Genomic DNA, 16,880 nt, shown 5'->3' with positions numbered 1-16,880 from the left:
ACAGAAAATCAATAAGGCAACTGAGGCCCTAAATGATACAATAGACTGGTTGGACTTAATTGATATTTGTAGGACACTACATCCAAAAAACCCAGAACACATATTCTTTTCAAGCACACATGGAACATTTTCCAGGATAAACCACATTCCAGGTCACAAAACGAGGCTCAACAAATTTAAGGGGATAGAAATTATTTCAAGTAACTGTTCTGATCACAACAGTATAAACATAGAAATCAACTACAGAAAGAAAAATGGGAAAAGAACAAACACATGGAGACTAAACAACATGCTAATAAAAAACCAGTGGGTCAAAGATGAAATCAAAGCAGAAATCAGAAAATACCTCAAGACAAAAGAAAATGAAAACACAACTTTACAAAATCTATGGGAGGCAGCAGAAGCAGTTCTAAGAGCGAAGTTCATAGTGATACAGGCCTCCATCAAAAAACAAGAAAAGTCTCAAATAAACAAGGTAACCTGCCACCTAAAAGAATTAGGAAAAGTACAAAAAAAGCCCATAGTCAGCAGGATGAAGGAAATAATAAAGATTGGAAAGGAAATAAGTAAAATAAAATAAAAATGACAAAAGAGCAATGAAAGCAAGAGCCAGTATTTTGAAAATATAAACAAAATTGATGAACTTTTAGCCAGGCTCACCAAGAAGAAAAGAGAGGATCCAAATAAACAAAATAAATGACAGAGGAGCAATAACCAATACTACCAAAATACAAAAAAATCACAAGAGAATACTATGAACAGTTATACCAAATAAATTGGATAATCTAGAAGAAATGGACAAATTTCTAGAAACATACAGCCTGCTAAGAGTGATTCAAGAAGAAACAGATAATTTGAACACACCAATCACTAGAAGTGAAGTAGATCTGTAATAAACAAACAAGCAAAAAAATATCTCCCTGCAAACAAAAGTCCATGACTGGAGGGCTTCACTAGGGAATTCTACCAAACATAAAAAGAAGAACTTACACTGATCATTCTCAAACTATTCCAAATAATTGAAGGATTACTCCAAAATTCATTTCACAAGACCACCATTACCCTGATACTAAATCAAAAAAAGGCACTACAAAGAAAGAAAATTACATGTCAATATCTCTGTTCAATATAGATGCAAAAATCTTCAACAACATATTAGCAAACAAAATCCACAATAGAAAAAAAATAATCATACACCAATTTGGATTCATTCCAGGGTCACAAGGATGGTTCAATATGTGCAAATCAATGTGATACACCACATTAACAAGAGGAAAGATAAAAACCATGTGATCATCTCAACAGACTCAGAAAAAGCATTTGACAAAATTCAACAGCCATTCAAGATAAAAACTCCCATCAAACTGGGAATAGAGGGAACATATCTCAACATAATAAAGGCCACTTACAACAAAACCACAACCAACATAATACTTCAATGGTGGTAAGCTGAAAGCCTTCCCTTAAATTCGGGAACAAGACAAGGATGCCCACTCTTATCACTTCTATTCAACACAGTATTGGAAGTCCTAGCCACAGTAATTAGACAAGAAAAAGAAATAAAAGGTACCCAAATTGGAAGGGAAGAGGTAAAACTGTACTATTTTCAGATGACATGATACTCTATATAGAGAACATCAAAGTCTCCACACAAAAAAATATTAGGACTAATACATGAATTCAGCAAGGTAGGAGCATACAATGTTAATATACAGAAATCTGTGGCATTTCTATACACTAACAACAAAGTAGCAGAAAGGGAAATTAAGGAAACAATCCCATTTATCATCACATCAAAAAAAAAACAAAACCTGGGAATAAACCTACCTAAGGAATCAAAAGACCTGTACTCCAAAAACGATAAGACACTGATGAAAAAGTAAAGATGACACAAACAAATGGAAAAGTATACCATCTCTTGGATTGCAAGAATCAGTACTGTGAAAATGACTACACTACCCAAGGCAATCTACAGATTCAATGCAATCCCTATCAAATTACTAATGGCATTTTTCACAGAACTACAAGAAATAATTTTAAAATTTGTATGGACACATAAAAGAACCCAACTAGCCAAAACGATCTTGGGAAAGAAGAACAGGGCTGGAGGAATCACGGTCCCTGACTTCAAACTATAATATAACACTATAGTAATCAAAACAATATGGTACTGGCACAAAACAGACATATAAATCAATGGGACAGGACAGAGTCCAGAAATAAACCCATACACTTAGGGTCAATTACTCTATGACAAAAGAGGCAAGAATATACAATGGAGAGAAAACAGCCTTTTCAATAAGTGGAGCTGGGGAAACTGGACAGCTACCTGTAAAAGAATGAAATTAAAACGTTCTCTAACACCGTGTACAAAATTAAACTCAAAATGGATTAAAGACCTAAATATAAGACTGGATATTATAAAACTCCTAGTGGAAAACATAGGCAGAACACTCTTTGACTTAAATTGTAGCAATATTTTTTTGAATCCATCTCTTAGAGTAAGGGAGATAAAAGCAAAAATAAATACATGGGACCTAATTAAACTTAAAAGCTTTTGCAGAGCAAAGGAAACCATTGACAAAAGAAAAGACAACCTAATGACTGGGAGAAAATATTTGCAAATGATATGACTAATAGGGGTTAATATCCAACTTTTATAAACAGCTCGTACAACTCTACATCAAAAAACAACTGATTAAACAATGGGCAGAAGAACTGAATAGACACTTTTTCAAAGAGGAAATGCAGATGGCCAAAAGGCACATGAAAAGATGCTCAAAATCACTAATTGTCAGGGAAAGGCAAATAAAAACCACAATGAGGGCTTCCCTGGTGGCGCAGTGGTTGAGAGTCCACCTGCCGATGCAGGGGACACGGGTTCATGCCCTGGTCCGGGAAGATCCCACATGCCGCGGAGCGGCTGGGCCCGTGAGCCATGGCCGCTGAGCCTGCACATCCAGAGCCTGTGCTCCACAACAGGAGAGGCCACAACAGTGAGAGGCCCACATACCGCAAAAAAAAAAAAAAAAAAAACCACAATGAGCTATCACCTCACACCTGTCAGAATGACTATCATCAAAAAGTCTACAAATAACAAATGTTGGTGAGGATGTGGAGAAAAAGGAACTCTTGTACACTGTTGGTAGGAATGTAAATTGATTCCACCACTGTGGAAAGCAGTATGGAGGTTTCTCAAAAAACTAAAAGCAGAACTACCATATGATCCAGCAATTCCACTCCTGGGCCTATATCCACAAAAACCAAAACACTAATTCAAAAAGATACACACACACCAATGTTCATAGCAGCATTATTTACAATTGCCAATATATGGAAGCAACCTATGTGTCCATCAACAAATGAATGGATAAAGAAGATATGGTGTATATGTACAATAGAATATTACTCAACCATAAAAAAAATGAAAAGTTGCCATTTGTAGCAACATGGATGGACTTGGAGGCATTATGCTAAGTGAAATTAGTCAGACACAGAAAAACAAATGCTATATGATATCACTTACATGTGGAATCTAAAAAATACAACAAACTAGTGATTGTAACAAAAAAGAAGCATACTCACAAATACAGAGAACAAACTAGTGGTTACCAACAGGGAGAGGGTGGGAAGGAGCAATATAGGGGTGGCAGAATGGGACATACAAACTATTGGGTGTAAGAAAGGCTACAAACATGTATTGTACAACATAGGGAATATAGCCATTATTTTGTAATAACTGTAAGTGGATTATAACCTTTAAAATTGTACAAATTATATATATATATATATATATATATATAGAAACACAAAAGACCCAGAATTGTACAACCAACCCTGAGGAAAAAACAAAACTGGAGTTATAACCCTTTCAGACTTCACACTATACTACAAAGCTACAGTAACCAAAACAGGGTGATATTGGCACAAAAACAGATATATAAATCAATGAAACCAGATAGAAAGCCCAGAAAGAAATCCACACACTTATGGTCACTTAATCTACGACAAAGGAGGCAAGCATATACGTTGGAGAAGAGACAGTTTCTTCAAAAAGTGGTGCTGGGAACACTGGACAGCTACATGTAAATGAAATGAGAACATTCTCTAACACCATACAAAAAAACTCAAAATTTATTAAAGATCTAAACGTAAGGCTGGATACTATAAAACTTTTAGAGGAAAATATAGGCAGAACACTCTCTGACATAAATGACAGCAAGATCTTTTTGGATCCACTGCCTAAAGTAATGAAAATAAAAACAAGCAAAAAAAAGGAAATTAATTAAACTTAAAAGCTTCTGTACAGCAAAGGAAACCATAAAACAAAATGAAAAGACAACCCACAGAATAGGAGAAAATATTGGCAAATGAAGCAACTGACATGGGATTAATCTCCAAAATATATAAACAGCTCATGCAGCTCAATAGCAAAAAAACAAACAACCCAATCGAAAAATAGGCAGAAGATCTAAATAGACATTTCTCCAGAGAAGACATACAGATGGCCAAGAGGCACATGAAAAGATGCTGAACATCACTAATTATTAAAGAAATGCAAATCAGAAATACAGTCAGAATGGCCATCACTGAAAAGTCTACAAAAAATAAATGCTGGAGAAGGTGTGGAGAAAAGGAACACTCCTACATTGTTTCTGGGAATGTAAATTGGTACAGCCACTATGGAGAAGAATATGAAGGTTCTTTAAAAAACTAAAAATAGAGCTACCATAAGATCCTGCAATCCCACTCTTGGGCATATATCTGGAAAAAAACCCTAATTTGAAAAGATACATGCACCTCAGTGCTCATTGCAACACTATTTATAATAACCAGGACATGGGAGCAACCTAAGTGTCCACTGACAGATGAACGGATACAGAAGATGTGGTATATAGGTATGTGTGCATACACACACACACACACACACACACAATAGAATATTACTCCGCCATAAAAAATAATGAAATAATGTCATTTGCAGAAACATGGATGGACCTAGTGAGATCCTAGTAAGTGAGGCAAGCCAGATAGAGAAACACAAATATCTTAAAATATCGCTTATATGTGGAATCTAAAAAAAAAAAAAAAAAAAGATACAAATGAACTTATTTACAAAGCAGAAATAAATCCACAGACATAGAAAACAAACTTATGGTTACCAAAGGGGAAAGATGGGGGAAGGATAAAATAGGAGGTTAGGATTGACATGTACACACTACTATATGTAAAATAAATAACCAACAAGGACCTACTGTATAGCACAGGGAACTATACTCAATATTTTGTAATAACCTATAAGGGAAAAGAATCTGGAAAAGAATAGATATATATGTATATGTATAAGTAAATCACTTTGCTGTACACCTGAAACTGACACAACATTGTAAATCAACTCTACTTCAATAAAAACAAGCAAGAATTAACATATATACGGCTTATACAACTCAACAGCAACAAACCAAACAACCCAATTTAAAAATACACAGAAGACCTTAATAGACATTTCTTCAAATAAGACATACAGATGGCCAACAGACACACGAAAAGATGCTCAACATTGTTAATCAGAGAAATGCAAATTAATACCTCAATGAGATATAACCTCATACCTGTCAGAATGGCAATCATCAAAAAGTCTACAAAGTCTGCAAATAACAAATGTTGGCAAGTATGTGGAAAAAAGGAAACTCTTGTACACTGTTGGAATGTAAATTGGTTCCACTGCTGTGAAAAACAGTATGGAGGTTCCTCAAAAAACTAAAATAGAACTACCCTAGAACTGAGCAGTTCTACTCCTGAGTATATATCAAAAAAAAGAACAAAAAAACCCCCAAATCCCCACTAATTCAAAAAGATAATGCACTCCAATGTTCATAGCAGTATTATTTACAATTGCCAAGATATGGGTGCAACCTGAGTGTCCAGCAACAGATGAATGGATAAAGAATATGTGGTATGTATATACAATAGAATATTATTCAGCCATAAAAGAATGAAATTTTGGCATTTGCAACAACATGGATGGACTTGGACTGTATTATGCTAAGTGAAATAAGCCAGAGAGAGAAACACAATGTTATACAACATCACTTATACATGGAATCTAAAAACTAAAACTAGCGAATATAACAAAAAAGAGACTCATATATAGAGAACAAACCAGTGGCTACCGGTGGGGAGAGGGAAAGGGGGTGGGGCAAGATAGGGTAGGGGATTTAGAGGTACTACTATGTATAAAATAAGTTACAAGGATATATGGTACAACACAGGGAGTATAGCCAATATTTTATAATAATTATCAATGGAGTATAACCTTTAAAATTGTGAATCACTATTACATAAACCTGAACTTTATAAAACATTGTAAATCAACCATACCTCAATAAAAGAAAAAAAAATCTCAGTTTAAAATTTGGGGCCTTTTCTACTTGAAGGGTTCTGAACTCCAGCTTTTATACTGTCAGCACCAAAGACTACTAAAATGTCTGTTTAGCATTTTAGCCTCTTGCTAACAGCTTTTTGCTTTGAGTTTTGGTTTCTTAACTTACACACATATAGCTTAGAAGACATAAAAATGCACCAAAACAAAAACTGCATGCAGAAAGTCAGACTCACTTTTCTTTGGTTCCCTTTTCTCTGGGAACTTAACTCCTCAAGTCCTGGATGTATTGTTTCTCTGGCTCAGTGAGATTACCACAGCTCTAGGCCACCTTCTTCCATATTATCATGCCCCATGATTTGAATTGGTAAATGCCCTGGGAGAAAAAACAGGGTAAATTATGAGACTCTCTTAATGCATGCAGCTACTCTCTGAGACCTTGGCCCTTCAAGTTCTGGCTGCAGCAATCCTAATCCTGGGCATATATCCCCAAAATATGAAAACTCTAATTCAAAAAGGTACATGTACCTGAATGTTTATAGCAGCACTATTTACAATAGTCAAGACATGGAAGCAACCCAAGTGCCCATCAACAGACAATTGGCTTAAGAAGATGTGGTATACATATACAATGGAATATTACTCAAACATAAAAAATGAAATATTGCCATTTGCAGAAACATGGATGGACCTAGTGAATATTATGCTTAGGGAAATAAGTCAGACAGAGGAAGATGAATACTATATGACATCACTTATATGTGTAATCTAAGAAATATTACAAATGAATGTATATACAAAACAGAAACAGACTCCCAGACATAGAAAACAAACTTGTGGTTACCAAAGGGGAGAGAGAGGGGCAGAGGGACAAATTAGGAGTATGAGATTAACAGATACAAACTACTATATATATATAATATATAAGCAATGAGGATTTATGGTATAGCACAAGGAATTACACCCAATATTTTGTAATAACCTGTAATGGAATATAATCTGAAAAAAAAAAGAAATGAATATTCTATGCACCTGAAACTAACACAATATGGTAAATCAATATTTTTACTTCAATAAAAAAATGAAAAAAATGGAAAAAAGAACAAACTGTGTTTCCCATTTTAGATCTTCTGTCTCTCTCATCTGCCCTCAGGTATATATATCTATGATCAAAAGAAAGAAAAAGAGTGGTGAAGAAAGCAAGAGGGATAAAGAGAGAAAGAAAGGAATAGAGGAAGAATCAAGGAAGGGAGATAAGAGTTTCCAGATATATATCTCTTAAGGTGATACGGCTCCCTGCAAAATCAATTTAATTCCTCAAAGGAAAAACGATTAGACTGTATTTGAAAAGCAGATAACAAAACCTCCTCCATAGTCAATGTGAGATCAAGAAAATTTCATTAGTGACCTCTAGTAGTTTTCTGGTAGCATCTTTAGGATTTTCTATGTATAGTATCATGTCATCTGCAAAGTGACTGTTTTACTTCTTCTTTTCCAATTTGGATTCTTTTATTTCCTTTTCTTCTCTGATAGCTGTGGTTAGGACTTGCAAAACTATGTTGAATAAAAGTAGCGAGAGTGGACATCCTTGTCCTGTTCCTGATCTTAGAGAAAATGATTTCAGGTTTTAACTGTTGAGAATGATACTAGCTGGGGGTTTGTCATATATGGGCTTTATTATGTTGAGGTAGTTTCCCTCTATGCCCACTTTCTGGAGAGTTTTTATCATAAATGGGTATTAAATTTTGTCAAAAGCTTTTCTAGCATCTATTGAGATGATCATATGGTTTTTATTCTTCAGTTTGTTAATGTGGTGTATCACACTGACTGATTTGTGGATAGTGAATAATTCTTGCATCCTTGGTATAAATCCCACTTGATCATGGTGTATAATCCTTTTAATGTATTGGTGGATACAGTTTGCTAGTATTTTGTTGAGGACTTTTCTGTCTATGCTCATCAGGGATATTGGCCTGTAATTTTCTTTCTTTGTGGTATCTTTGTGTGGTTTTGGTGTCAGGGTGATGGTGGCCTCATAGAATGAGTTTGAGAGTTTTCCTTCCTCTGCAATTTTTTGGAAGAGTTTCAGAAGGATAGGTGTTAACTCTTCTCTAAATGTTTGATGAGGTTCGCCTGTGAAGCCATCTGGTCCTGGACTTTTGTTTGTTGGAAGTTCTTTAATCACAGTTTCAATTTCAGTACTTGTGATAGGTCTGTTCATATTTTCTATTTCTTCCTGGTTTAGTCTTGGAGGATTGTACCTTTCTAAGAATTTCTCCATTCCATGTTGTCCATTTTATTGGCATATAGTTGCTTGTAGTAGTCTCTTATGGTCCTTTGTATTTCTGTGGTATCCATTGTAATTCTTCTTTTTCATTTCTACTTTTATTGATTTGAGCCCTCTCCCTTTTTTTCTTGATGAGTCTGGCTAAAAGTTTGTCAATTTTGTGTATCTTTTCAAAGAACCAGCTTCTAGTTTCATTGAGCTTTCTACTGTTTTCTTCATCTCTATTTCATTTATTTCTGCTCTGATCTTCATGATTTTTTTTTCCTCCTACTAATTTTGCGTTTTGTTTGTTCTTCTTTCTCTAGTTGCTTTAGGTGTAAGGTTAGGTTTTTTATTTGAGCTTTTTCTTGTTTCCTGAGGTAAGCTTGTAGTGCTATAAACTTCCCTCTTAGAACTGCTTTTGCCATGTCCATAGGTTTTGGATTGTCATGTTTTCATTGTCATTTGTTTCTAGGTATTATTTCTTCAGTGATCCATTAGTTGTTTAGTAGCATACTGTTTAGTCTCCACGTGTTTGTGTTTTTTTTACAGTTTTTTTCTTGTAGTTGATTTCTAATCTCATAGTGCTGTGGTCAGAAAATATGCTTGATATGACTTCAATTTTCATAAATTTACCTAGGTGTGCTTTATGACTCAGCACGTGATCTATCCTTGAGAATGTTCCATGTGTACTTGAGAAGAACGTGTATTCTGCTGCTTTTGGATGGAATGTCCTATAAATATCAATTAAGTCCATCTGGTCTAATGTTTCATTTCAGGCCTGTTTTTCCTTATTGATTTTCTGTCTGGATGATCTGTCCATTGATGTAAGCGTGGTGTTAAAGTCCCCCACTATTATTGTCAATTTTCTTCTCCGTTTATGGCTCTTAGCATTTGCCTTATATATTGAGGTGCTCCTATGTTGGGTGCATGTATATTTACAATTGTTATATCTTCTTCTTGGATTGATTCCTTGATCATTATGTAGTGTCCTTCTTTGTCTCTTGTAACAGTCTTTATTTTAAAGTCTATCAATGAATTCAGTAAAGTTGCACGATAAAACATTAAGACACAGAAATCTCTTGCATTCCTACACACTAAAAACAAAAGATAAGAAAAGAGAAATTAAGGAAACAATACCATTTGCCATCACATCCAAAAGAATAAAATACCTAGGAATAAACCTATCTAAGGAGACAAAAGACCTGTACTCTGGTACAGGTAAGACACTAATGAAAGAAATCGAAGGTGACACTAATGGAAAGATATACCATGTTCTTTGATTTGGAAGAATCAATATTGTCAAAACAACTATAATACCCAAGGCAATCTACCATTTCAATGCAATCCCTATCAAATTACCAATGACATTTTTCACAGAAGTAGAACAAAAAATTTTTAAAGTTGTATGGAAACACAAAAGACTCCAAATAGCCAAAGCAATCCTGAGAAAGAAAAATGGAGCTGGAGGAATCAGGCTCTCAGACATCACACAATATGAGAAACCTACAGTAATCAAAACAGTATGGTACTGGCACAAAAAATAAATATAGATCAATGGATAGAAAGCTCAGAAATAAACCCATACACCTATGGTCAATTAATCTATGACAAAGGAGGCAAGAATATACAATGGAGAAAAGACAGTCTCTTCAATAAGTTGTGCAGGTAAAGCTGGACAGCTACATGTAAAAGAATGAAATTAGAACATTCTCTATCACCATACACAAAAATAAAATGGATTAAAGACCTAAATGCAAGACTGGATACTATAAAACTCACAGAAGCAAACATAGGGAGAACACTCTCTGACATAAATGACAGCAAGATATTTTTTAACCCACCTCCTAGAGTAATGAAAACAAAAATTAAAAAATGGGACCTAATTAAACTTGAAAGCTTTTGCACAGCAAAGGAAACCATAAACAAGATGAAAAGACAACCCACAGAATGGGAGAAAATAGTTGCAAATGATGCAACTGACAAGGGAGTAATCTCCAAAATATATAAATAGCTTATACAGCTCCATATCAAAAAAACAAACAACCCAATCAAAAAAATGGGCAGAAGATCTAAATAGACATTTCTCCAGAGAAGACATACAGACGGCCAAAAGGCACATGAAAAGATGCTGAACATCACTAATCATTAGAGAAATGCAAATCAGAGATACAATGAGGTATCACCTCACTCCAGTCAGAATCGCCATCACTGAAAAATCTACAAAAAATAAATGCTGGAGAAGGTGTGGAGAAAAAGGAGCACTCCTACATTGTTTCTGGGAATGTAAATTGGTACAGCCACTATGGAGAAGAGTATGGAGGTTCTTTAAAAAACTAAAAATAGAGCTACCATATGATCCTGCAATCCCACTCCTGGGAATATATCTGAAGAACAAACAACCATAATTTGAAAAGGTACATGCACCCCAGTGTTCACTGGAGCACTATTTATAATAGCCAAGACATGGAAGCAACCTAAGTGTCAGTCGACAGATGAATGGATAAAAAAGATGTGATATATATATATATATATATATATACACATACATACACACAATGGAATATGACTCAGCCATAAAAAAGAATTGAATAATGCCATTTGCAGCAAGATGAATGGACCTGGAGATTATATACTAGGTGAAATAAGACAGAGAAAGACAAATATCATATATCATTTACATGTGGAATCTAAAAAATGATACAAATGAACTTATTTACAGAACAGAAACACACTCACAAACTTTGAAAACAAACTTATGGTCACCAAAGGGGAAAGGTGGGCTTGGGAGGGATAAATCCGAAGTTTCGGATTAACATACACACACTATTATATATAAAACAGATAGTCAATAAGGACATACTGTATAGCACAGGGAACTCTACTCAATATTCTGTAATAACCTATATGGAAAAAGAATCTGAAAAAGAATGGATATTTGTATAACTAAATCACTTTGCTGTATACCAGAAATTAACACAACATTGGTAATCAATGATACAAAATAAAAATTATATTTAAAAAATTCATTGGAAATGGGGGCCACAAGCTCTGGCTTCTTGTGGCAGTCATGCTGCTGATTTGTGTGGGGCGGGGCATGCCATCCAACTTCCCCAGACCTTAGTGTCCATCCATCAACGGAGAAATCGGTCCACATGGTCTCAAAGATCGTTTCTTATTCACCCATTCTCTGAGCTATTTTTGCCAGTATTGCCTGCTATGCATCTGCAATTGTTTTTGATTGGAAGGAGGGAGGGAGGGAGAGAGGGAGGGAGAAAGAGAGAGGGGGAAGAGAGAGAGAATGAGAGAGAGAGAGAGAGAGAGAGAGAGAGAGAGAGGGAGGGAGGGAGGGAGGGAGGGAGGGAAAGAGATCAGATCGGATGCTCTCTTGAGGGCAGGACTTGGCTTTTCTGCCAGCTTCTATTTCTCTAGAACAGTCTCTTGTGTCCTTCTATCTCCAGGTGTTTCTCAGCCTCACCACACAGGTGCTAAACCCTATAGAAGTTCTTTTGTCTGGGTCAGTTGAACCAATTTCTTACTAGTGATTCATTAAGATCTTGTATCTTCTTCCCTGTCTGCCCTTTAAAATATCAAAAGTATAAAGAAATAAAAGTAAGATATTCATGCCCAGTAAAAAGAGGCCACTTTAGGGCTTCCCTGGTGGCGCAGTGGTTGAGAGTCCGCCTGCCGATACAGGGGACGCGGGTTCGTGCCCCGGTCCGGGAAGATCCCACGTGCCGCGGAGCGGCTGGGCCCGTGAGCCATGGCCGCTGAACCTGCGCGTCCGGAGCCTGTGCTCCGCAACGGGAGAGGCCACAACAGTGAGAGGCCCGTGTACCGCAAAAAAAAAAAAAAAAAAAAAAAAAGAGGCCGCTTTAAAATTCTCTCTACCTGTCCCTGGGCTTAGAGGACATTCTTTGGGTCCCAGCTTCTTCAGGATTCCAGTTGAAACAACAGAGCTTGAGCTATTTCCTTCATAGTTATTTAGAACTTTTCAGTTTATGTATTCTTTGAGCCTTACAACAACCCTGTGAGGTGGGCAGAATGTTCATGTTGAACCCACTTTTAGGAAGAGGAAACTCAGGCACAGAGAGGTTAAGCACTTTGTCCAATATCACACAGGAAGTAAAAGAGCTAGAACTCACTGAGATGTGACACCAAATCTGCAGCTTCTTACCTGCAACGACTCATTCTACACCAAGCTCTCCTCATAGATCTGGGATTTCTAAATAGTCCATCCTCCTTCTAAAACAGTCATTCTACTTCTTAAGGATACAGATTCAGGGAAGGAGTGAAAACAAATGTTAAAGTGCTGGGAAATTTGTGTCTCAGGTGGTCTCTTTCCCTCTCAATGCAAATTAGCAAGATCTCCTCCTTTCCTTCCTTTCCCTTATGCATTTCATGAAGTTAGATAGGGGTGGAGTACAGACAAGGGAAATAAACATGCCTCACACTATTTTTTTTAATTACTAGAAAATGCAACAAATCAGAATTGCTTTACTTCTGATTTTTATGGTTAGAAATTGTATTACTCTGTTAGTGTGTGCACAAAATGCCTCGAGACTGATATGATCTAATTATCTCAGTTAAGTAACTCAGAATTACTATTTCACATTAAAAAAATTAGACACAAAGTTTAACAGTGGAAGAAGCCAGAAATGATTATGCCTTCTGGACTGTAATGGGTTTTTGCGGGTCAGGGATCAGATAATCATGTGAGGCCACAATTTTACAATTTTTACATTAACATCTGGTATTAAATGTCTGCAGTGTGCTCTACTGCGTCACATTTCATTCCTCGGTGAGAAATCATAAACTTTTGCAATTCTCTAGGCTAAGCGTTTTGCCGAACTGCCTGGAAGCCGGAACTAAATGACCCATGTGTTTCAAAATGCTCATTGCAAAAGATGTGGAGGACCTGGCTGGGCTGATCTGTAGGACTGGAGCTATGAATTAACCAAGAAAGAGGCCTATCTGTCCTCGCGTTTCAAAAGTTCCTGGCAGATCCGTTCCTGTAACTGGTGCCGAATGCAAATCAGCTTGGAGCTGCGTACGTAAATGTCCAGAGTTCAAGAAGTAATAATGATGAGTTGGCCAGAAATCTCTGGCTATCTAAATTTGGATTCCCGTAAGGTTTATAAGGGCAAGTTTAAGTTTTTAATAAACTGCAGCCCTGGGTTTATTTTTAAAAAATGTTATTGGACCAGGTTACATAGTAAGATGGTGGTTAACTTACTTTGGAAGATAAAGTAATGACCGAGGAGAAATGTAGTCGTTTCATCCTTGTCACAAATGTTCCTATGCTCCCTGTCTTCTTAAATGTGAGCAGAGAGTAGGGTGTTTCTTTGATGGTTGACGATTTTACTTATGGTCCCCTTTCTGACTCTCTCCTCAGTGTGCAGCACTATATAAATATATAAGTACAAAGTGATGCACAGTGATTGGACAGAAATTACATTGACTCTAGCATATCCTTGGAAAGGTTTTGAATAAAATTCCTGTTACTTTCTTGAGATGATGACATTTTTATTAAGCGATGATTGAAAAAGAACTAATTTGGGATCATACTTAGGTGATTGGAAAAGATATTAAAATTATTATCCGTCAGTTCAGCAAGGACACTGACCAATAAGAATGGACAGGGCCATTAATGACTGATGCTGCCTTACTGTTAATGGAGGCTGGCATTCAGCCCTGTTCTGATCACATTCTAAGTCACATGAGAAAACAATACCTATTTTTCTTTATAATGTACCTACTTGGTCTGAACTAGATGAAAACAAGATTTCTAAGCTAAGTAATCCATAGATGATATAGGGCACGTCAAAATATTGCTTTGCTATATCAGCTAATAGTTTGTTCTCTAAAGCTATAAAACCATGTGTTTGAACAATAGGAATAGTTTCTAACTGTACAACATTAATAACAAAATATCCTGAGGTATTGTGAATGATTTCTTATCTGTATGAATTACTGACATTATTGATCAAATATTTTTATAAATAATTTTATAAATAATTATAGTTCAGGATTTTGGTGGTTTAGATTTTCAGTGGTAGAAAAGATCACTGGAAGTACCTCTGTGATTGACAGGACTTTGCCAAAGGTTGACACATAGTTTACATCTAGTAGACATTTCATCATCTCAAATGAAATGTGCTAAAACACTTAGCACTACTGGGCTAAGCACTGAGTGTGGGAGATGAGGGCACTAGATAAATAAGAAAGTTTCTCTTACCTGACCTTGGGGAGGTTCTAATCTGGAATCTTTCCACTGTACATTATACATATCATAGTTCATTGACTCTTAATATGCCATCATTTCAAAGATGCACCATTCATTTATAGACTACTTGAAAACAAACAAAAGAATGCCAGTTAGAGTTGTAAAGATGCCACTGCATGTAAGATTTATTTCTAATTTCAGAGATATTGAAATATGACATAAGTAAGTACTAAACTCTAGGAAGTTGAAGAATGGCTGGTGAAAAAATACTGCATATGGTGACTACCTTTTAAAAGATGTTTAAAGAGGATAATAGTTTTAGTAGTTATTAGGGGATAGAAAATATTTTTAAGAAAAAAGAAAAGAAACACAATGATCTCTTTTGCAGCCAAGGGACAGGGAGAGCCTAGAGAGGCAGGAACAAGGAGCGTTCTCTCAAAGGAACACTTCAGAGGGTTTCTTCACAGAGCATTCATAATGCCAAGAACAACGAGAGCACTGCTACAATTAACCCAGGCAGATGCACTTCCCGCCCCCCACTCCGCCCTGCAGCCCACAGAGAAGATAAAAAACCTCCAGGGCAGCTACGGGGTCTGCCGAGTGCTGAGAAAGCATCTCAGGTTCTTAAAACCCTGCTGTGTGGAGTCTCTGGGATTTAACTGGTATCATTCTGGCATGTTAACCTGATTAATTTACCTGTGTCTTATTTTCTGCTGTAGCATCCTCACAAAAAGAATGAGAAAGTTACATATTGATGGATTAATTTATTAATTTCATAGAGGCAAGTAGATGGTGTGGTGATTGTGAGTCAGGGCTCTGGGATCCGTAGCCTGGGTTTAGCTCCACATCCTCAGGCAAGTTCCTTAACCATCACTTCAAGCTTCACTTGTCTTACACATCTGACTGGAATAGTAATCTTACCTACCTGTATGGCTTTTGTGAGGATTAGACGAAACAATGCTTATTGCAAAACCACTTGTCCTAGTGTCTGGCTTATATGAAAAGCTAAATAAATACAAATGAATAACTAAAAACTGTCCAGGTCATCAGAAGAGCAACCACATGTTTGCACTCCAGAGGGCTGTATTTCGCTTTCCCAGGAAGAGATTTACCAACACTTTGTTTTGAAATTTTTGGCTCAGGGAGCCTAGATACAGCTGGATTGTTGGAGAGACGGAAGGACTTTGAGGGTTTAAGGAGAGGCCCCAGTAACTGAATGCTGGAAAGATCGATCTGCATTTCTCAAACTTGGGACATGAAGGGGTTGTGCATTCTATTCGATGGCAGAGATCCTAATCCCACTTGCCTCCCAAAACCCCAAGAGGTGGCAGGTAGTGATGCCTGGGGTGTGCTCAGCAAGTACCAAGGCCTTCGGAGCAATGGTCCATGTTCCCCGTGGCCAGCTGAGAGCTGGGAGATCCAGACACCAACAGTGGTGACATGGGAGCCTTGGGAATAATAGCATCCATTAGGGACTAAGGACTAGGCCCTCTCCTGGTTCCTGGGACCAAGTAAGACCTGAGATTCTTATAGAAGCCAAGGGGATGGGGTGGGGAGACTAGAGGTTCAGAGCAAGTCTAATTGGATATAGAAAGATAAAAGAATGTGATACCTCATACATCTAATTTCTGTGAAGCAAACCCATACCCAGACTTGCTATTTTGTATAGTAGTCATCATCATCAGCCCATTCTGAGGAATTCTAATGTGAGGTACATGCATCCAGTCCAAGCTGCCTGCCAGGCTCTTGTGCTTTTTATCACCCCATGCTTACCCCCAACTCTGCCTCCTTTTAGCTACACTGCAGTGGTGTTCCTTAATCCATCCACCCATTAGGCTGAAATCAAGGATATTAGATCTAAACCCCCAAAGGCTATTCTCAATTACATACTCATTCTTATTTACTGCCACTTACCCTTTACATGGACTTTCTACCTGATCCTCCAGGCCTGGGGACTTTCTCCAAAATAGCATCATAGAGCAGCCAGAGGCATTTAGTTGACTTGC

Source organism: Stenella coeruleoalba, assembly GCF_951394435.1.
Source record: "Stenella coeruleoalba genome assembly, chromosome: 2".
Lineage (NCBI taxonomy): Eukaryota > Metazoa > Chordata > Mammalia > Artiodactyla > Delphinidae > Stenella > Stenella coeruleoalba.
This window is presented reverse-complemented; position numbering follows the sequence as displayed.